Source organism: Pseudophryne corroboree, chromosome 11 (genome assembly GCF_028390025.1).
Source record: "Pseudophryne corroboree isolate aPseCor3 chromosome 11, aPseCor3.hap2, whole genome shotgun sequence".
NCBI lineage: Eukaryota > Metazoa > Chordata > Amphibia > Anura > Myobatrachidae > Pseudophryne > Pseudophryne corroboree.
In genome coordinates this window covers 129,561,638-129,584,957 of record NC_086454.1, presented here as the reverse complement: position 1 = coordinate 129,584,957, position 23,320 = coordinate 129,561,638, and the positions used below count along the sequence as shown (strand labels likewise).

Below are 23,320 nucleotides of genomic sequence, written 5' to 3'. Positions count from 1 at the left end.
AAAAAAACACACACATTAGGAGGTTTTTAATACTTCTCACCCTGTTGTACACCTGTTCTGTTTCTGCTGACAGGCATGGTATTATCATTTCAGCTCACTACAGGACACTCTAACACAAAGTTGGAGAGCCATTAAAAATATGTCCAACTTTTTCAATATTTTCTATATAATTCAATTCAAGCAAAGACAGCTAATTTTTGCATTTATTTGATTTTCTGAAAAAGTTATATACTACATGCCTCAATCAAGGATATTGCAAATTTGTAGAATTTTTTTGTGAAAAGTCTACATTGGGACAAAAAGCGACAATAAAATGATAACAGAGATTTGAAATTTGCAGAAGATTTTTTTCCATCACTAAGCAGAATGAACATACATAGTGCTGAAGGCAAGGCTCCATAGCTCAGGGGTTAAAGCACTGGTCTTGTTAACCAGGGGTTGTGAGTTCAAATCTCACTGGGGCCTAGTGCTACTTTCTTGTTACTGCTGCTAAAATATAAATTGCAGCTCCCAATGTTGAAATAGTCTGCTCAAGAGCTTTAAGTGAGGAGAACCATTTCAATTTGGTCACACATTTGGATATTCAATTTGTACACAGAGTTATGATGTTCAGTCTAATCTGCAAATTGGTTCCAAGAGCATGTCTTAAAATTATTTTATTGTACTGATTCTGTTCATGCTGATAATCCCATCATAATTTTTCAGTATCATTACAAACTGTAGAAAGAGCTTTTCCATAATTAAACTTTAAAGATAGCAACAATGGTATATACGTTGTATTAATCTGTATTGTACCGTGCAGGAATCAACTTCATCAGTTGATCCAGAAGAGTTTTGAATTGACAACTGTAGCTGCCAGAAGGCTTTTTTGGTCATGTAAGCATATATAAAGTACAAATGCAAGCATACTCAAGGTAATGTCCACTATTGGTCACAAATATCTCAATATAAAGACATTCTGTCATATCATTTTGAAGGCATTCCAGACTAAGGAGCACAAGGTTTGTGAGGCATGGAAAACATGACCAACATTTCCTCAATTTTATATATACACCTATTCAACATACAACAGCAAACTGAAAGTTTCTTTAAATTGTTTAATAGGTTATTAACTGCATGTCCCAAGCAGGCATTTCAGCAGTGGTCATTTGTTAAAAGTGTATATTTGGAGAATGAGCTACAACTAATAATATCCAATAAGATTACTGAAATTTGAAGAAAACTCTTTTCCACCATAATTCAGACCCCGTATTGGTCACAGTTCTGGCTACTTATGTGGCTCCATCTCTCAGGGGTTAGAGCACTGGTCTCGTAAACCAGGGGTCATGAGGTCCAATCTCACTGGGACCTAGTGTTTCCCAATGTTAAAATAGTCTATGCAATATCTTTAAGTGAGGAGAACCATTTCAATTTGGTCACATATTTGGATGGTTAATTTGGACAAAGACATATGATGTTCAGTCTAATCTGCTGATTGGTTACAAGAGCATGTCTAAAACATATTTGTTGCATTTTATTGGGCCGATTCTGTTCATGCTGATAGTTCCAACAAGTTTTTCACTATTATTATGAAACTATGGTAAGAGCTTTCCAATAATTTAACTTTAATGAAAGCAAAAAAACACACACATTAGGAGGTTTTTAATACTTCTCACCCTGTTGTACACCTGTTCTGTTTCTGCTGACAGGCATGGTATTATCATTTCAGCTCACTACAGGACACTCTAACACAAAGTTGGAGAGCCATTAAAAATATGTCCAACTTTTTCAATATTTTCTATATAATTCAATTAAAGCAAAGACAGCTAATTTTTGCATTTATTTGATTTTCTGAAAAAGTTATATACTACATGCCTCAATCAAGGATATTGCAAATTTGTAGAATTTTTTTGTGAAAAGTCTACATTGGGACAAAAAGCGACAATAAAATGATAACAGAGATTTGAAATTTGCAGAAGATTTTTTTTCCATCACTAAGCAGAATGAATATACATAGTGCTGAAGGCAAGGCTCCATATCTCAGGGGTTAGAGTACTGGTCTTGTAAACCAGGGGTCGTGAGTTCAAATCTCACTGGGGCCTAGTGCTACTTTCTTGTTACTGCTGCTAAAATATAAATTGCAGCTCCTAATGTTGAAATAGTCTGCTCAAGAGCTTTAAGTGAGGAGAACCATTTCAATTTGGTCACACATTTGGATATTCAATTTGTACACAGAGTTATGATGTTCAGTCTAATCTGCAAATTGGTTCCAAGAGCATGTCTTAAAATTATTTTATTGTATTGACTCTGTTCATGCTGATAATCCCATCATAATTTTTCAGTATCATTACAAACTGTAGAAAGAGCTTTTCCATAATTAAACTTTAAAGATAGCAACAATGGTATATACATTGTATTGTACCGTGCATGAATCAACTTCATCAGTTGATCCAGAAGAGTTTTGAATTGACAACTGTAGCTGCCAGAAGGCTTTTTTGGTCATGTAAGCATATATAAAGTACAAATGCAAGCATACTCAAGGTAATGACCACTATTGGTCACAAATATCTCAATATAAAGACATTCTGTCATATCATTTTGAAGGCATTCCAGACTAAGGAGCACAAGGTTTGTGAGGCATGGAAAACATGACCAACATTTCCTCAATTTTATATATACACCTATTCAACATACAGCAGCAAACTGAAAGTTTCTTTAAATTGTTTAATAGGTTATTAACTGCATGTCCCAAGCAGGCATTTCAGCAGTGGTCATCTGTTAAAAGTGTATATTTGGAGAATGAGCTACAACTAATAATATCCAATAAGATTACTGAAATTTGAAGAAAACTCTTTTCAACCATAATTCAGACCCCGTATTGGTCACAGTTCTGGCTACTTATGTGGCTCCATCTCTCAGGGGTTAGAGCACTGGTCTCGTAAACCAGGGGTCATGAGGTCCAATCTCACTGGGACCTAGTGTTTCCCAATGTTAAAATAGTCTATGCAATATCTTTAAGTGAGGAGAACCATTTCAATTTGGTCACATATTTGGATGGTTAATTTGGACAAAGACATATGATGTTCAGTCTAATCTGCTGATTGGTTACAAGAGCATGTCTAAAACATATTTGTTGCATTTTATTGGGCCGATTCTGTTCATGCTGATAGTTCCAACAAGTTTTTCACTATTATTATGAAACTATGGTAAGAGCTTTCCAATAATTTAACTTTAATGATAGCAAAAAAACACACACATTAGGAGGTTTTTAATACTTCTCACCCTGTTGTACACCTGTTCTGTTTCTGCTGACAGGCATGGTATTATCATTTAAGCTCACTACAGGACACTCTAACACAAAGTTGGAGAGCCATTAAAAATATGTCCAACTTTTTCAATATTTTCTATATAATTCAATTAAAGCAAAGACAGCTAATTTTTGCATTTATTTGATTTTCTGAAAAAGTTATATACTACATGCCTCAATCAAGGATATTGCAAATTTGTAGAATTTTTTTGTGAAAAGTCTACATTGGGACAAAAAGCGACAATAAAATGATAACAGAGATTTGAAATTTGCAGAAGATTTTTTTTTCCATCACTAAGCAGAATGAACATACATAGTGCTGAAGGCAAGGCTCCATATCTCAGGGGTTAGAGTACTGGTCTTGTAAACCAGGGGTCGTGAGTTCAAATCTCACTGGGGCCTAGTGCTACTTTCTTATTACTGCTGCTAAAATATAAATTGCAGCTCCCAATGTTGAAATAGTCTGCTCAAGAGCTTTAAGTGAGGAGAACCATTTCAATTTGGTCACACATTTGGATATTCAATTTGTACACAGAGTTATGATGTTCAGTCTAATCTGCTGATTGGTTACAAGAGCATGTCTAAAACATATTTGTTGCATTTTATTGGGCCGATTCTGTTCATGCTGATAGTTCCAACAAGTTTTTCACTATTATTATGAAACTATGGTAAGAGCTTTCCAATAATTTAACTTTAATGATAGCACAAAAACACACACATTAGGAGGTTTTTAATACTTCTCACCCTGTTGTACACCTGTTCTGTTTCTGCTGACAGGCATGGTATTATCATTTCAGCTCACTACAGGACACTCTAACACAAAGTTGGAGAGCCATTAAAAATATGTCCAACTTTTCAATATTTTCTATATAATTCAATTCAAGCAAAGACAGCTAATTTTTGCATATATTTGATTTTCTGAAAAATGTATATACTACATGCCTCAATCAAGGATATTGCAAATTTGTAGAATTTTTTTGTGAAAAGTCTACATTGGGACAAAAAGCGACAATAAAATGATAACAGAGATTTGAAATTTGCAGAAGATTTTTTTTCCATCACTAAGCAGAATGAACATACATAGTGCTGAAGGCAAGGCTCCATATCTCAGGGGTTAGAGTACTGGTCTTGTAAACCAGGGGTCGTGAGTTCAAATCTCACTGGGGTCTAGTGCTACTTTCTTGTTACTGCTGCTAAAATATAAATTGCAGCTCCTAATGTTGAAATAGTCTGCTCAAGAGCTTTAAGTTAGGAGAACCATTTCAATTTGGTCACACATTTGGATATTCAATTTGTACACAGAGTTATGATGTTCAGTCTAATCTGCTGATTGGTTACAAGAGCATGTCTAAAACATATTTGTTGCATTTTATTGGGCCGATTCTGTTCATGCTGATAGTTCCAACAAGTTTTTCACTATTATTATGAAACTATGGTAAGAGCTTTCCAATAATTTAACTTTAATGATAGCACAAAAACACACACATTAGGAGGTTTTTAATACTTCTCACCCTGTTGTACACCTGTTCTGTTTCTGCTGACAGGCATGGTATTATCATTTCAGCTCACTACAGGACACTCTAACACAAAGTTGGAGAGCCATTAAAAATATGTCCAACTTTTCAATATTTTCTATATAATTCAATTCAAGCAAAGACAGCTAATTTTTGCATATATTTGATTTTCTGAAAAATGTATATACTACATGCCTTAATCAAGGATATTGCAAATTTGTAGAATTTTTTTGTGAAAAGTCTACATTGGGACAAAAAGCGACAATAAAATGATATCAGAGATTTGAAATTTGCAGAAGATTTTTTTCCATCACTAAGCAGAATGAACATACATAGTGCTGAAGGCAAGGCTCCATAGCTCAGGGGTTAGAGTACTGGTCTTGTAAACAAGGGGTCGTGAGTTCAAATCTCCTAGTGATACTTTCTTGTTACTGCTGCTAAAATATAAATTGCAGCTCCCAATGTTGAAATAGTCTGCTCAAGAGCTTTAAGTGAGGAGAACCATTTCAATTTGGTCACACATTTGGATATTCAATTTGTACACAGAGTTATGATGTTCAGTCTAATCTGCTGATTGGTTACAAGAGCATGTCTAAAACATATTTGTTGCATTTTATTGGGCCGATTCTGTTCATGCTGATAGTTCCAACAAGTTTTTCACTATTATTATGAAACTATGGTAAGAGCTTTCCAATAATTTAACTTTAATGATAGCACAAAAACACACACATTAGGAGGTTTTTAATACTTCTCACCCTGTTGTACACCTGTTCTGTTTCTGCTGACAGGCATGGTATTATCATTTCAGCTCACTACAGGACACTCTAACACAAAGTTGGAGAGCCATTAAAAATATGTCCAACTTTTCAATATTTTCTATATAATTCAATTCAAGCAAAGACAGCTAATTTTTGCATATATTTGATTTTCTGAAAAAGTTATATACTACATGCCTCAATCAAGGATATTGCAAATTTGTAGAATTTTTTTGTGAAAAGTCTACATTGGGACAAAGAGCGACAATAAAATGATAAAAGAGATTTGAAATTTGCAGAAGATTATTTTCCATTACTAAGCAGAATGAACATACATGGTGCTAAAGGCAAGGCTCAGGGGTTAGAACACTGGTCTTGTAAACCAGGGGTCGTGAGTTCAAATCTCACTGGGGCCTAGTGCTACTTTCTTGTTACTGCTGCTAAAATATAAATTGCAGCTCCCAATGTTGAAATAGTCTGCTCAAGAGCTTTAATTGAGGAGAACCATTTCAATTTGGTCACACATTTGGATATTCAATTTTTACACAGTTATGATGTTCAGTCTAATCTGCAAATTGGTTCCAAGAGCATGTCTTAAAATTATTTTATTGTATTGACTCTGTTCATGCTGATAATCCCATCATAATTTTTCAGTATCATTACAAACTGTAGAAAGAGCTTTTCCATAATTAAACTTTAAAGATAGCAACAATGGTATATACATTGTATTGTACCGTGCATGAATCAACTTCATCAGTTGATCCAGAATAGTTTTGAATTGACAACTGTAGCTGCCAGAAGGCTTTTTTGGTCATGTAAGCATATATAAAGTACAAATGCAAGCATACTCAAGGTAATGACCACTATTGGTCACAAATATCTCAATATAAAGACATTCTGTCATATCATTTTGAATGCATTCCAGACTAAGGAGCACAAGGTTTGTGAGGCATGAAAAACATGACCAACATTTCCTCAATTTTATATATACACCTATTCAACATACAGCAGCAAACTGAAAGTTTCTTTAAATTGTTTAATAGGTTATTAACTGCATGTCCCAAGCAGGCATTTCAGCAGTGGTCATTTGTTAAAAGTGTATATTTGGAGAATGAGCTACAACTAATAATATCCAATAAGATTACTGAAATTTGAAGAAAACTCTTTTCCACCATAATTCAGACCCCGTATTGGTCACAGTTCTGGCTACTTATGTGGCTCCATCTCTCAGGGGTTAGAGCACTGGTCTCGTAAACCAGGGGTCATGAGGTCCAATCTCACTGGGACCTAGTGTTTCCCAATGTTAAAATAGTCTATGCAATATCTTTAAGTGAGGAGAACCATTTCAATTTGGTCACACATTTGGATATTCAATTTGTACACAGAGTTATGATGTTCAGTCTAATCTGCTGATTGGTTACAAGAGCATGTCTAAAACATATTTGTTGCATTTTATTGGGCCGATTCTGTTCATGCTGATAGTTCCAACAAGTTTTTCACTATTATTATGAAACTATGGTAAGAGCTTTCCAATAATTTAACTTTAATGATAGCACAAAAACACACACATTAGGAGGTTTTTAATACTTCTCACCCTGTTGTACACCTGTTCTGTTTCTGCTGACAGGCATGGTATTATCATTTCAGCTCACTACAGGACACTCTAACACAAAGTTGGAGAGCCATTAAAAATATGTCCAACTTTTCAATATTTTCTATATAATTCAATTCAAGCAAAGACAGCTAATTTTTGCATATATTTGATTTTCTGAAAAATGTATATACTACATGCCTTAATCAAGGATATTGCAAATTTGTAGAATTTTTTTGTGAAAAGTCTACATTGGGACAAAAAGCGACAATAAAATGATATCAGAGATTTGAAATTTGCAGAAGATTTTTTTCCATCACTAAGCAGAATGAACATACATAGTGCTGAAGGCAAGGCTCCATAGCTCAGGGGTTAGAGTACTGGTCTTGTAAACAAGGGGTCGTGAGTTCAAATCTCCTAGTGATACTTTCTTGTTACTGCTGCTAAAATATAAATTGCAGCTCCCAATGTTGAAATAGTCTGCTCAAGAGCTTTAAGTGAGGAGAACCATTTCAATTTGGTCACACATTTGGATATTCAATTTGTACACAGAGTTATGATGTTCAGTCTAATCTGCTGATTGGTTACAAGAGCATGTCTAAAACATATTTGTTGCATTTTATTGGGCCGATTCTGTTCATGCTGATAGTTCCAACAAGTTTTTCACTATTATTATGAAACTATGGTAAGAGCTTTCCAATAATTTAACTTTAATGATAGCACAAAAACACACACATTAGGAGGTTTTTAATACTTCTCACCCTGTTGTACACCTGTTCTGTTTCTGCTGACAGGCATGGTATTATCATTTCAGCTCACTACAGGACACTCTAACACAAAGTTGGAGAGCCATTAAAAATATGTCCAACTTTTCAATATTTTCTATATAATTCAATTCAAGCAAAGACAGCTAATTTTTGCATATATTTGATTTTCTGAAAAAGTTATATACTACATGCTTCAATCAAGGATATTGCAAATTTGTAGAATTTTTTTGTGAAAAGTCTACATTGGGACAAAGAGCGACAATAAAATGATAAAAGAGATTTGAAATTTGCAGAAGATTATTTTCCATTACTAAGCAGAATGAACATACATGGTGCTAAAGGCAAGGCTCAGGGGTTAGAACACTGGTCTTGTAAACCAGGGGTCGTGAGTTCAAATCTCACTGGGGCCTAGTGCTACTTTCTTGTTACTGCTGCTAAAATATAAATTGCAGCTCCCAATGTTGAAATAGTCTGCTCAAGAGCTTTAATTGAGGAGAACCATTTCAATTTGGTCACACATTTGGATATTCAATTTTTACACAGTTATGATGTTCAGTCTAATCTGCAAATTGGTTCCAAGAGCATGTCTTAAAATTATTTTATTGTATTGACTCTGTTCATGCTGATAATCCCATCATAATTTTTCAGTATCATTACAAACTGTAGAAAGAGCTTTTCCATAATTAAACTTTAAAGATAGCAACAATGGTATATACATTGTATTGTACCGTGCATGAATCAACTTCATCAGTTGATCCAGAATAGTTTTGAATTGACAACTGTAGCTGCCAGAAGGCTTTTTTGGTCATGTAAGCATATATAAAGTACAAATGCAAGCATACTCAAGGTAATGACCACTATTGGTCACAAATATCTCAATATAAAGACATTCTGTCATATCATTTTGAATGCATTCCAGACTAAGGAGCACAAGGTTTGTGAGGCATGAAAAACATGACCAACATTTCCTCAATTTTATATATACACCTATTCAACATACAGCAGCAAACTGAAAGTTTCTTTAAATTGTTTAATAGGTTATTAACTGCATGTCCCAAGCAGGCATTTCAGCAGTGGTCATTTGTTAAAAGTGTATATTTGGAGAATGAGCTACAACTAATAATATCCAATAAGATTACTGAAATTTGAAGAAAACTCTTTTCCACCATAATTCAGACCCCGTATTGGTCACAGTTCTGGCTACTTATGTGGCTCCATCTCTCAGGGGTTAGAGCACTGGTCTCGTAAACCAGGGGTCATGAGGTCCAATCTCACTGGGACCTAGTGTTTCCCAATGTTAAAATAGTCTATGCAATATCTTTAAGTGAGGAGAACCATTTCAATTTGGTCACACATTTGGATATTCAATTTGTACACAGAGTTATGATGTTCAGTCTAATCTGCTGATTGGTTACAAGAGCATGTCTAAAACATATTTGTTGCATTTTATTGGGCCGATTCTGTTCATGCTGATAGTTCCAACAAGTTTTTCACTATTATTATGAAACTATGGTAAGAGCTTTCCAATAATTTAACTTTAATGATAGCACAAAAACACACACATTAGGAGGTTTTTAATACTTCTCACCCTGTTGTACACCTGTTCTGTTTCTGCTGACAGGCATGGTATTATCATTTCAGCTCACTACAGGACACTCTAACACAAAGTTGGAGAGCCATTAAAAATATGTCCAACTTTTCAATATTTTCTATATAATTCAATTCAAGCAAAGACAGCTAATTTTTGCATATATTTGATTTTCTGAAAAATGTATATACTACATGCCTTAATCAAGGATATTGCAAATTTGTAGAATTTTTTTGTGAAAAGTCTACATTGGGACAAAAAGCGACAATAAAATGATATCAGAGATTTGAAATTTGCAGAAGATTTTTTTCCATCACTAAGCAGAATGAACATACATAGTGCTGAAGGCAAGGCTCCATAGCTCAGGGGTTAGAGTACTGGTCTTGTAAACAAGGGGTCGTGAGTTCAAATCTCCTAGTGATACTTTCTTGTTACTGCTGCTAAAATATAAATTGCAGCTCCCAATGTTGAAATAGTCTGCTCAAGAGCTTTAAGTGAGGAGAACCATTTCAATTTGGTCACACATTTGGATATTCAATTTGTACACAGAGTTATGATGTTCAGTCTAATCTGCTGATTGGTTACAAGAGCATGTCTAAAACATATTTGTTGCATTTTATTGGGCCGATTCTGTTCATGCTGATAGTTCCAACAAGTTTTTCACTATTATTATGAAACTATGGTAAGAGCTTTCCAATAATTTAACTTTAATGATAGCACAAAAACACACACATTAGGAGGTTTTTAATACTTCTCACCCTGTTGTACACCTGTTCTGTTTCTGCTGACAGGCATGGTATTATCATTTCAGCTCACTACAGGACACTCTAACACAAAGTTGGAGAGCCATTAAAAATATGTCCAACTTTTCAATATTTTCTATATAATTCAATTCAAGCAAAGACAGCTAATTTTTGCATATATTTGATTTTCTGAAAAAGTTATATACTACATGCCTCAATCAAGGATATTGCAAATTTGTAGAATTTTTTTGTGAAAAGTCTACATTGGGACAAAGAGCGACAATAAAATGATAAAAGAGATTTGAAATTTGCAGAAGATTATTTTCCATTACTAAGCAGAATGAACATACATGGTGCTAAAGGCAAGGCTCAGGGGTTAGAACACTGGTCTTGTAAACCAGGGGTCGTGAGTTCAAATCTCACTGGGGCCTAGTGCTACTTTCTTGTTACTGCTGCTAAAATATAAATTGCAGCTCCCAATGTTGAAATAGTCTGCTCAAGAGCTTTAATTGAGGAGAACCATTTCAATTTGGTCACACATTTGGATATTCAATTTTTACACAGTTATGATGTTCAGTCTAATCTGCAAATTGGTTCCAAGAGCATGTCTTAAAATTATTTTATTGTATTGACTCTGTTCATGCTGATAATCCCATCATAATTTTTCAGTATCATTACAAACTGTAGAAAGAGCTTTTCCATAATTAAACTTTAAAGATAGCAACAATGGTATATACATTGTATTGTACCGTGCATGAATCAACTTCATCAGTTGATCCAGAATAGTTTTGAATTGACAACTGTAGCTGCCAGAAGGCTTTTTTGGTCATGTAAGCATATATAAAGTACAAATGCAAGCATACTCAAGGTAATGACCACTATTGGTCACAAATATCTCAATATAAAGACATTCTGTCATATCATTTTGAATGCATTCCAGACTAAGGAGCACAAGGTTTGTGAGGCATGAAAAACATGACCAACATTTCCTCAATTTTATATATACACCTATTCAACATACAGCAGCAAACTGAAAGTTTCTTTAAATTGTTTAATAGGTTATTAACTGCATGTCCCAAGCAGGCATTTCAGCAGTGGTCATCTGTTAAAAGTGTATATTTGGAGAATGAGCTACAACTAATAATATCCAATAAGATTACTGAAATTTGAAGAAAACTCTTTTCCACCATAATTCAGACCCCGTATTGGTCACAGTTCTGGCTACTTATGTGGCTCCATCTCTCAGGGGTTAGAGCACTGGTCTCGTAAACCAGGGGTCATGAGGTCCAATCTCACTGGGACCTAGTGTTTCCCAATGTTAAAATAGTCTATGCAATATCTTTAAGTGAGGAGAACCATTTCAATTTGGTCACACATTTGGATATTCAATTTGTACACAGAGTTATGATGTTCAGTCTAATCTGCTGATTGGTTACAAGAGCATGTCTAAAACATATTTGTTGCATTTTATTGGGCCGATTCTGTTCATGCTGATAGTTCCAACAAGTTTTTCACTATTATTATGAAACTATGGTAAGAGCTTTCCAATAATTTAACTTTAATGATAGCACAAAAACACACACATTAGGAGGTTTTTAATACTTCTCACCCTGTTGTACACCTGTTCTGTTTCTGCTGACAGGCATGGTATTATCATTTCAGCTCACTACAGGACACTCTAACACAAAGTTGGAGAGCCATTAAAAATATGTCCAACTTTTTCAATATTTTCTATATAATTCAATTCAAGCAAAGACAGCTAATTTTTGCATTTATTTGATTTTCTGAAAAAGTTATATACTACATGCCTCAATCAAGGATATTGCAAATTTGTAGAATTTTTTTGTGAAAAGTCTACATTGGGACAAAAAGCGACAATAAAATGATAACAGAGATTTGAAATTTGCAGAAGATTTTTTTCCATCACTAAGCAGAATGAACATACATAGTGCTGTAGGCAAGGCTTCATAGCTCAGGGGTTAGAGCACTGGTCTTGTAAACCAGGGGTCGTGAGTTCAAATCTCACTGGGGCCTAGTGCTACTTTCTTGTTACTGCTGCTAAAATATAAATTGCAGCTCCCAATGTTGAAATAGTCTGCTCAAGAGCTTTAAGTGAGGAGAACCATTTCAATTTGGATATTCAATTTGTACACAGAGTTATGATGTTCAGTCTAATCTGCAAATTGGTTCCAAGTGCATGTCTTAAAATTATTTTATTGTATTGACTCTGTTCATGCTGATAATCCCATCATAATTTTTCAGTATCATTACAAACTGTAGAAAGAGCTTTTCCATAATTAAACTTTAAAGATAGCAACAATGGTATATACATTGTATTGTACCGTGCATGAATCAACTTCAACAGTTGATCCAGAAGAGTTTTGAATTGACAACTGTAGCTGCCAGAAGGCTTTTTTGGTCATGTAAGCATATATAAAGTACAAATGCAAGCATACTCAAGGTAATGACCACTATTGGTCACAAATATCTCAATATAAAGACATTCTGTCATATCATTTTGAAGGCATTCCAGACTAAGGAGCACAAGGTTTGTGAGGCATGGAAAACATGACCAACATTTCCTCAATTTTATATATACACCTATTCAACATACAGCAGCAAACTGAACGTTTCTTTAAATTGTTTAATAGGTTATTAACTGCATGTCCCAAGCAGGCATTTCAGCAGTGGTCATTTGTTAAAAGTGTATATTTGGAGAATGAGCTACAACTAATAATATCCAATAAGATTACTAAAATTTGAAGAAAACTCTTTTCCACCATAATTCAGACCCCGTATTGGTCACAGTTCTGGCTACTTATTGGCTCCATAGCTCAGGGGTTAGAGCACTGATCTCATAAACCAGGGGTCATGAGGTCCAATCTCACTGGGACCTAGTGTTTCCCAATGTTAAAATAGTCTATGCAATATCTTTAAGTTAGGAGAACCATTTCAATTTGGTCACATATTTGGATGGTTAATTTGGACAAAGACATATGATGTTCAGTCTAATCTGCTGATTGGTTACAAGAGCATGTCTAAAACATATTTGTTGAATTTTATTGGGCCGATTCTGTTCATGCTGATAGTTCCAACAAGTTTTTCACTATTATTATGAAACTATGGTAAGAGCTTTCCAATAATTTTACTTTAATGATAGCAAAAAAACACACACATTAGGAGGTTTTTAATACTTCTCACCCTGTTGTACACCTGTTCTGTTTCTGCTGACAGGCATGGTATTATCATTTCAGCTCACTACAGGACACTCTAACACAAAGTTGGAGAGCCATTAAAAATATGTCCAACTTTTTCAATATTTTCTATATAATTCAATTCAAGCAAAGACAGCTAATTTTTGCATTTATTTGATTTTCTGAAAAAGTTATATACTACATGCCTCAATCAAGGATATTGCAAATTTGTAGAATTTTTGTGTGAAAAGTCTACATTGGGACAAAAAGCGACAATAAAATGATAACAGAGATTTGAAATTTGCAGAAGATTTTTTTCCATCACTAAGCAGAATGAACATACATAGCGCTGAAGGCAAGGCTCCATAGCTCAGGTGTTAGAGCACTGGTCTTGTATACCAGGGGTCGTGAGTTCAAATCTCACTGGCGCCTAGTGCTACTTTCTTGTTACTGCTGCTAAAATATAAATTGCAGCTCCCAATGTTGAAATAGTCTGCTCAAGAGCTTTAAGTGAGGAGAACCATTTCAATTTGGTCACACATTTGGATATTCAATTTGTACACAGAGTTATGATGTTCAGTCTAATCTGCAAATTGGTTCCAAGAGCATGTCTTAAAATTATTTTATTGTATTGACTCTGTTCATGCTGATAATCCCATCATAATTTTTCAGTATCATTACAAACTGTAGAAAGAGCTTTTCCATAATTAAACTTTAAAGATAGCAACAATGGTATATACATTGTATTGTACCGTGCATGAATCAACTTCAACAGTTGATCCAGAAGAGTTTTGAATTGACAACTGTAGCTGCCAGAAGGCTTTTTTGGTCATGTAAGCATATATAAAGTACAAATGCAAGCATACTCAAGGTAATGACCACTATTGGTCACAAATATCTCAATATAAAGACATTCTGTCATATCATTTTGAAGGCATTCCAGACTAAGGAGCACAAGGTTTGTGAGGCATGGAAAACATGACCAACATTTCCTCAATTTTATATATACACCTATTCAACATACAGCAGCAAACTGAACGTTTCTTTAAATTGTTTAATAGGTTATTAACTGCATGTCCCAAGCAGGCATTTCAGCAGTGGTCATTTGTTAAAAGTGTATATTTGGAGAATGAGCTACAACTAATAATATCCAATAAGATTACTAAAATTTGAAGAAAACTCTTTTCCACCATAATTCAGACCCCGTATTGGTCACAGTTCTGGCTACTTATTGGCTCCATAGCTCAGGGGTTAGAGCACTGGTCTCATAAACCAGGGGTCATGAGGTCCAATCTCACTGGGACCTAGTGTTTCCCAATGTTAAAATAGTCTATGCAATATCTTTAAGTTAGGAGAACCATTTCAATTTGGTCACATATTTGGATGGTTAATTTGGACAAATACATATGATGTTCAGTCTAATCTGCTGATTGGTTACAAGAGCATGTCTAAAACATATTTGTTGAATTTTATTGGGCCGATTCTGTTCATGCTGATAGTTCCAACAAGTTTTTCACTATTATTATGAAACTATGGTAAGAGCTTTCCAATAATTTTACTTTAATGATAGCAAAAAAACACACACATTAGGAGGTTTTTAATACTTCTCACCCTGTTGTACACCTGTTCTGTTTCTGCTGACAGGCATGGTATTATCATTTCAGCTCACTACAGGACACTCTAACACAAAGTTGGAGAGCCATTAAAAATATGTCCAACTTTTTCAATATTTTCTATATAATTCAATTAAAGCAAAGACAGCTAATTTTTGCATTTATTTGATTTTCTGAAAAAGTTATATACTACATGCCTCAATCAAGGATATTGCAAATTTGTAGAATTTTTTTGTGAAAAGTCTACATTGGGACAAAAAGCGACAATAAAATGATAACAGAGATTTGAAATTTGCAGAAGATTTTTTTCCATCACTAAGCAGAATGAACATACATAGTGCTGAAGGCAAGGCTCCATAGCTCAGGTGTTAGAGCACTGGTCTTGTATACCAGGGGTTGTGAGTTCAAATCTCACTGGCGCCTAGTGCTACTTTCTTGTTACTGCTGCTAAAATATAAATTGCAGCTCCCAATGTTGAAATAGTCTGCTCAAGAGCTTTAAGTGAGGAGAACCATTTCAATTTGGTCACACATTTGGATATTCAATTTGTACACAGAGTTATGATGTTCAGTCTAATCTGCAAATTGGTTCCAAGAGCATGTCTTAAAATTATTTTATTGTATTGACTCTGTTCATGCTGATAATCCCATCATAATTTTTCAGTATCATTACAAACTGTAGAAAGAGCTTTTCCATAATTAAACTTTAAAGATAGCAACAATGGTATATACATTGTATTGTACCGTGCATGAATCAACTTCATCAGTTGATCCAGAAGAGTTTTGAATTGACAACTGTAGCTGCCAGAAGGCTTTTTTGGTCATGTAAGCATATATAAAGTACAAATGCAAGCATACTCAAGGTAATGACCACTATTGGTCACAAATATCTCAATATAAAGACATTCTGTCATATCATTTTGAAGGCATTCCAGACTAAGGAGCACAAGGTTTGTGAGGCATGAAAAACATGACCAACATTTCCTCAATTTTATATATACACCTATTCAACATACAGCAGCAAACTGAAAGTTTCTTTAAATTGTTTAATAGGTTATTAACTGCATGTCCCAAGCAGGCATTTCAGCAGTGGTCATTTGTTAAAAGTGTATATTTGGAGAATGAGCTACAACTAATAATATCCAATAAGATTACTGAAATTTGAAGAAAACTCTTTTCCACCATAATTCAGACCCCGTATTGGTCACAGTTCTGGCTACTTATGTGGCTCCATCTCTCAGGGGTTAGAGCACTGGTCTCGTAAACCAGGGGTCATGAGGTCCAATCTCACTGGGACCTAGTGTTTCCCAATGTTAAAATAGTCTATGCAATATCTTTAAGTGAGGAGAACCATTTCAATTTGGTCACACATTTGGATATTCAATTTGTACACAGAGTTATGATGTTCAGTCTAATCTGCTGATTGGTTACAAGAGCATGTCTAAAACATATTTGTTGCATTTTATTGGGCCGATTCTGTTCATGCTGATAGTTCCAACAAGTTTTTCACTATTATTATGAAACTATGGTAAGAGCTTTCCAATAATTTAACTTTAATGATAGCACAAAAACACACACATTAGGAGGTTTTTAATACTTCTCACCCTGTTGTACACCTGTTCTGTTTCTGCTGACAGGCATGGTATTATCATTTCAGCTCACTACAGGACACTCTAACACAAAGTTGGAGAGCCATTAAAAATATGTCCAACTTTTTCAATATTTTCTATATAATTCAATTCAAGCAAAGACAGCTAATTTTTGCATTTATTTGATTTTCTGAAAAAGTTATATACTACATGCCTCAATCAAGGATATTGCAAATTTGTAGAATTTTTTTGTGAAAAGTCTACATTGGGACAAAAAGCGACAATAAAATGATAACAGAGATTTGAAATTTGCAGAAGATTTTTTTCCATCACTAAGCAGAATGAACATACATAGTGCTGTAGGCAAGGCTCCATAGCTCAGGGGTTAGAGCACTGGTCTTGTAAACCAGGGGTCGTGAGTTCAAATCTCACTGGGGCCTAGTGCTACTTTCTTGTTACTGCTGCTAAAATATAAATTGCAGCTCCCAATGTTGAAATAGTCTGCTCAAGAGCTTTAAGTGAGGAGAACCATTTCAATTTGGTCACACATTTGGATATTCAATTTGTACACAGAGTTATGATGTTCAGTCTAATCTGCAAATTGGTTCCAAGAGCATGTCTTAAAATTATTTTATTGTATTGACTCTGTTCATGCTGATAATCCCATCATAATTTTTCAGTATCATTACAAACTGTAGAAAGAGCTTTTCCATAATTAAACTTTAAAGATAGCAACAATGGTATATACATTGTATTGTACCGTGCATGAATCAACTTCAACAGTTGATCCAGAAGAGTTTTGAATTGACAACTGTAGCTGCCAGAAGGCTTTTTTGGTCATGTAAGCATATATAAAGTACAAATGCAAGCATACTCAAGGTAATGACCACTATTGGTCACAAATATCTCAATATAAAGACATTCTGTCATATCATTTTGAAGGCATTCCAGACTAAGGAGCACAAGGTTTGTGAGGCATGGAAAACATGACCAACATTTCCTCAATTTTATATATACACCTATTCAACATACAGCAGCAAACTGAACGTTTCTTTAAATTGTTTAATAGGTTATTAACTGCATGTCCCAAGCAGGCATTTCAGCAGTGGTCATTTGTTAAAAGTGTATATTTGGAGAATGAGCTACAACTAATAATATCCAATAAGATTACTAAAATTTGAAGAAAACTCTTTTCCACCATAATTCAGACCCCGTATTGGTCACAGTTCTGGCTACTTATTGGCTCCATAGCTCAGGGGTTAGAGCACTGGTCTCATAAACCAGGGGTCATGAGGTCCAATCTCACTGGGACCTAGTGTTTCCCAATGTTAAAATAGTCTATGCAATATCTTTAAGTTAGGAGAACCATTTCAATTTGGTCACATATTTGGATGGTTAATTTGGACAAAGACATATGATGTTCAGTCTAATCTGCTGATTGGTTACAAGAGCATGTCTAAAACATATTTGTTGAATTTTATTGGGCCGATTCTGTTCATGCTGATAGTTCCAACAAGTTTTTCACTATTATTATGAAACTATGGTAAGAGCTTTCCAATAATTTTACTTTAATGATAGCAAAAAAACACACACATTAGGAGGTTTTTAATACTTCTCACCCTGTTGTACACCTGTTCTGTTTCTGCTGACAGGCATGGTATTATCATTTCAGCTCACTACAGGACACTCTAACACAAAGTTGGAGAGCCATTAAAAATATGTCCAACTTTTTCAATATTTTCTATATAATTCAATTCAAGCAAAGACAGCTAATTTTTGCATTTATTTGATTTTCTGAAAAAGTTATATACTACATGCCTCAATCAAGGATATTGCAAATTTGTAGAATTTTTGTGTGAAAAGTCTACATTGGGACAAAAAGCGACAATAAAATGATAACAGAGATTTGAAATTTGCAGAAGATTTTTTTCCATCACTAAGCAGAATGAACATACATAGCGCTGAAGGCAAGGCTCCATAGCTCAGGTGTTAGAGCACTGGTCTTGTATACCAGGGGTTGTGAGTTCAAATCTCACTGGCGCCTAGTGCTACTTTCTTGTTACTGCTGCTAAAATATAAATTGCAGCTCCCAATGTTGAAATAGTCTGCTCAAGAGCTTTAAGTGAGGAGAACCATTTCAATTTGGTCACACATTTGGATATTCAATTTGTACACAGAGTTATGATGTTCAGTCTAATCTGCAAATTGGTTCCAAGAGCATGTCTTAAAATTATTTTATTGTATTGACTCTGTTCATGCTGATAATCCCATCATAATTTTTCAGTATCATTACAAACTGTAGAAAGAGCTTTTCCATAATGAAACTTTAAAGATAGCAACAATGGTATATACATTGTATTGTACCGTGCATGAATCAACTTCATCAGTTGATCCAGAAGAGTTTTGAATTGACAACTGTAGCTGCCAGAAGGCTTTTTTTGGTCATGTAAGCATATATAAAGTACAAATGCAAGCATACTCAAGGTAATGACCACTATTGGTCACAAATATCTCAATATAAAGACATTCTGTCATATAATTTTGAAGGCATTCCAGACTAAGGAGCACAAGGTTTGTGAGGCATGAAAAACATGACCAACATTTCGTCAATTTTATATATACACCTATTCAACATACAGCAGCAAACTGAAAGTTTCTTTAAATTGTTTAATAGGTTATTAACTGCATGTCCCAAGCAGGCATTTCAGCAGTGGTCATTTGTTAAAAGTGTATATTTGGAGAATGAGCTACAACTAATAATATCCAATAAGATTACTGAAATTTGAAGAAAACTCTTTTCCACCATAATTCAGACCCCGTATTGGTCACAGTTCTGGCTACTTATGTGGCTCCATCTCTCAGGGGTTAGAGCACTGGTCTCGTAAACCAGGGGTCATGAGGTCCAATCTCACTGGGACCTAGTGTTTCCCAATGTTAAAATAGTCTATGCAATATCTTTAAGTGAGGAGAACCATTTCAATTTGGTCACATATTTGGATGGTTAATTTGGACAAAGACATATGATGTTCAGTCTAATCTGCTGATTGGTTACAAGAGCATGTCTAAAACATATTTGTTGCATTTTATTGGGCCGATTCTGTTCATGCTGATAGTTCCAACAAGTTTTTCACTATTATTATGAAACTATGGTAAGAGCTTTCCAATAATTTTACTTTAATGATAGCAAAAAAACACACACATTAGGAGGTTTTTAATACTTCTCACCCTGTTGTACACCTGTTCTGTTTCTGCTGACAGGCATGGTATTATCATTTCAGCTCACTACAGGACACTCTAACACAAAGTTGGAGAGCCATTAAAAATATGTCCAACTTTTTCAATATTTTCTATATAATTCAATTCAAGCAAAGACAGCTAATTTTTGCATTTAATTGATTTTCTGAAAAAGTTATATACTACATGCCTCAATCAAGGATATTGCAAATTTGTAGAATTTTTGTGTGAAAAGTCTACATTGGGACAAAAAGCGACAATAAAATGATAACAGAGATTTGAAATTTGCAGAAGATTTTTTTCCATCACTAAGCAGAATGAACATACATAGTGCTGAAGGCAAGGCTCCATATCTCAGGGGTTAGAGCACTGGTCTTGTCAAACCAGGGGTTGTGAGTTCAAATCTCACCGGGGCCTAGTGCTACTTTCTTGTTACTGCTGCTAAAATATAAATTGCAGCTCCCAATGTTGAAATAGTCTGCTCAAGAGCTTTAAGTGAGGAGAACCATTTCAATTTGGTCACACATTTGGATATTCAATTTGTACACAGAGTTATGATGTTAAGTCTAATCTGCAAATTGGTTCCAAGAGCATGTCTTAAAATTATTTTATTGTACTGATTCTGTTCATGCTGATAATCCCATCATAATTTTTCAGTATCATTACAAACTGTAGAAAGAGCTTTTCCATAATTAAACTTTAAAGATAGCAACAATGGTATATACATTGTATTAATCTGTATTGTACCGTGCAGGAATCAACTTCATCAGTTGATCCAGAAGAGTTTTGAATTGACAACTGTAGCTGCCAGAAGGCTTTTTTGGTCATGTAAGCATATATAAAGTACAAATGCAAGCATACTCAAGGTAATGACCACTATTGGTCACAAATATCTCAATATAAAGACATTCTGTCATATCATTTTGAAGGCATTCCAGACTAAGGAGCACAAGGTTTGTGAGGCATGGAAAACATGACCAACATTTCCTCAATTTTATATATACACCTATTCAACATACAACAGCAAACTGAAAGTTTCTTTAAATTGTTTAATAGGTTATTAACTGCATGTCCCAAGCAGGCATTTCAGCAGTGGTCATTTGTTAAAAGTGTATATTTGGAGAATGAGCTACAACTAATAATATCCAATAAGATTACTGAAATTTGAAGAAAACTCTTTTCCACCATAATTCAGACCCCGTATTGGTCACAGTTCTGGCTACTTATGTGGCTCCATCTCTCAGGGGTTAGAGCACTGGTCTCGTAAACCAGGGGTCATGAGGTACAATCTCACTGGGACCTAGTGTTTCCCAATGTTAAAATAGTCTATGCAATATCTTTAAGTGAGGAGAACCATTTCAATTTGGTCACACATTTGGATATTCAATTTGTACACAGTTATGATGTTCAGTCTAATCTGCAAATTGGTTCCAAGAGCATGTCTTAAAATTATTTTATTGTATTGACTCTGTTCATGCTGATAATCCCATCATAATTTTTCAGTATCATTACAAACTGTAGAAAGAGCTTTTCCATAATTAAACTTTAAAGATAGCAACAATGGTATATACATTGTATTGTACCGTGCATGAATCAACTTCATCAGTTGATCCAGAAGAGTTTTGAATTGACAACTGTAGCTGCCAGAAGGCTTTTTTGGTCATGTAAGCATATATAAAGTACAAATGCAAGCATACTCAAGGTAATGACCACTATTGGTCACAAATATCTCAATATAAAGACATTCTGTCATATCATTTTGAAGGCATTCCAGACTAAGGAGCACAAGGTTTGTGAGGCATGGAAAACATGACCAACATTTCCTCAATTTTATATATACACCTATTCAACATACAGCAGCAAACTGAAAGTTTCTTTAAATTGTTTAATAGGTTATTAACTGCATGTCCCAAGCAGGCATTTCAGCAGTGGTCATTTGTTAAAAGTGTATATTTGGAGAATGAGCTACAACTAATAATATCCAATAAGATTACTAAAATTTGAAGAAAACTCTTTTCCACCATAATTCAGACCCCGTATTGGTCACAGTTCTGGCTACTTATGTGGCTCCATAGCTCAGGGGTTAGAGCACTTGTCTCGTAAACCAGGGGTCATGAGGTCCAATCTCACTGGGACCTAGTGTTTCCCAATGTTAAAATAGTCTATGCAATATCTTTAAGTGAGGAGAACCATTTCAATTTGGTCACATATTTGGATGGTTAATTTGGACAAAGACATATGATGTTCAGTCTAATCTGCTGATTAGTTACAAGAGCATGTCTAAAACATATTTGTTGCATTTTATTGGGCCGATTCTGTTCATGCTGATAGTTCCAACAAGTTTTTCACTATTATTATGAAACTATGGTAAGAGCTTTCCAATAATTTTACTTTAATGATAGCAAAAAAACACACACATTAGGAGGTTTTTAATACTTCTCACCCTGTTGTACACCTGTTCTGTTTCTGCTGACAGGCATGGTATTATCATTTCAGCTCACTACAGGACACTCTAACACAAAGTTGGAGAGCCATTAAAAATATGTCCAACTTTTTCAATATTTTCTATATAATTCAATTCAAGCAAAGACAGCTAATTTTTGCATTTATTTGATTTTCTGAAAAAGTTATATACTACATGCCTCAATCAAGGATATTGCAAATTTGTAGAATTTTTTTGTGAAAAGTCTACATTGGGACAAAAAGCGACAATAAAATGATAACAGAGATTTGAAATTTGCAGAAGATTTTTTTCCATCACTAAGCAGAATGAACATACATAGTGCTGAAGGCAAGGCTCCATATCTCAGGGGTTAGAGCACTGGTCTTGTAAACCAGGGGTCGTGAGTTCAAATCTCACGACCAGTGTAACTTTCTTGTTACTGCTGCTAAAATATAAATTGCAGCTCCCAATGTTGAAATAGTCTGCTCAAGAGCTTTAAGTGAGGAGAACCATTTCAATTTGGTCACACATTTGGATATTCAATTTGTACACAGAGTTATGATGTTCAGTCTAATCTGCAAATTGGTTCCAAGAGCATGTCTTAAAATTATTTTATTGTTCTGATTCTGTAATTTTTCAGTATCATTACAAACTGTAGAAAGAGCTTTTCCATAATTAAACTTTAAAGATAGCAACAATGGTATATACATTGTATTAATCTGTATTGTACCGTGCAGGAATCAACTTCATCAGTTGATCCAGAAGAGTTTTGAATTGACAACTGTAGCTGCCAGAAGGCTTTTTTGGTTATGTAAGCATATATAAAGTACAAATGCAAGCATACTCAAGGTAAAGACCACTATTGGTCACAAATATCTCAATATAAAGACATTCTGTCATATCATTTTGAATGCATTCCAGACTAAGGAGCACAAGGTTTGTGAGGCATGGAAAACATGACCAAAATTTCCTCAATTTTATATATACACCTATTCAACATACAA

At 34.6% G+C, this 23,320-nt stretch overlaps 9 non-coding genes across 9 annotated transcripts; all 9 read left to right on the top strand.

Moving 5' to 3' along the window:
* The first annotated feature begins 392 nt into the window (after window positions 1–392).
* TRNAT-UGU (transfer RNA threonine (anticodon UGU)) lies at window positions 393–465 on the top strand. Its single transcript has one exon. It is a non-coding gene; the product is annotated as a tRNA-Thr (tRNA).
* A 1,543-nt stretch (window positions 466–2,008) lies between these two features.
* Window positions 2,009–2,081, top strand: TRNAT-UGU (transfer RNA threonine (anticodon UGU)). The gene has a single exon. It is a non-coding gene; the product is annotated as a tRNA-Thr (tRNA).
* A 1,534-nt stretch (window positions 2,082–3,615) lies between these two features.
* On the top strand, window positions 3,616–3,688 carry TRNAT-UGU (transfer RNA threonine (anticodon UGU)). Its single transcript has one exon. It is a non-coding gene; the product is annotated as a tRNA-Thr (tRNA).
* Window positions 3,689–4,382: 694 nt separating this feature from the next.
* On the top strand, window positions 4,383–4,455 carry TRNAT-UGU (transfer RNA threonine (anticodon UGU)). The gene has a single exon. It is a non-coding gene; the product is annotated as a tRNA-Thr (tRNA).
* A 7,750-nt stretch (window positions 4,456–12,205) lies between these two features.
* TRNAT-UGU (transfer RNA threonine (anticodon UGU)) lies at window positions 12,206–12,278 on the top strand. Its single transcript has one exon. It is a non-coding gene; the product is annotated as a tRNA-Thr (tRNA).
* A 1,519-nt stretch (window positions 12,279–13,797) lies between these two features.
* TRNAT-UGU (transfer RNA threonine (anticodon UGU)) lies at window positions 13,798–13,870 on the top strand. The gene has a single exon. It is a non-coding gene; the product is annotated as a tRNA-Thr (tRNA).
* Window positions 13,871–15,401: 1,531 nt separating this feature from the next.
* On the top strand, window positions 15,402–15,474 carry TRNAT-UGU (transfer RNA threonine (anticodon UGU)). Its single transcript has one exon. It is a non-coding gene; the product is annotated as a tRNA-Thr (tRNA).
* Window positions 15,475–17,006: 1,532 nt separating this feature from the next.
* Window positions 17,007–17,079, top strand: TRNAT-UGU (transfer RNA threonine (anticodon UGU)). Its single transcript has one exon. It is a non-coding gene; the product is annotated as a tRNA-Thr (tRNA).
* Window positions 17,080–18,610: 1,531 nt separating this feature from the next.
* Window positions 18,611–18,683, top strand: TRNAT-UGU (transfer RNA threonine (anticodon UGU)). The gene has a single exon. It is a non-coding gene; the product is annotated as a tRNA-Thr (tRNA).
* The last annotated feature ends 4,637 nt before the right edge of the window (window positions 18,684–23,320 follow it).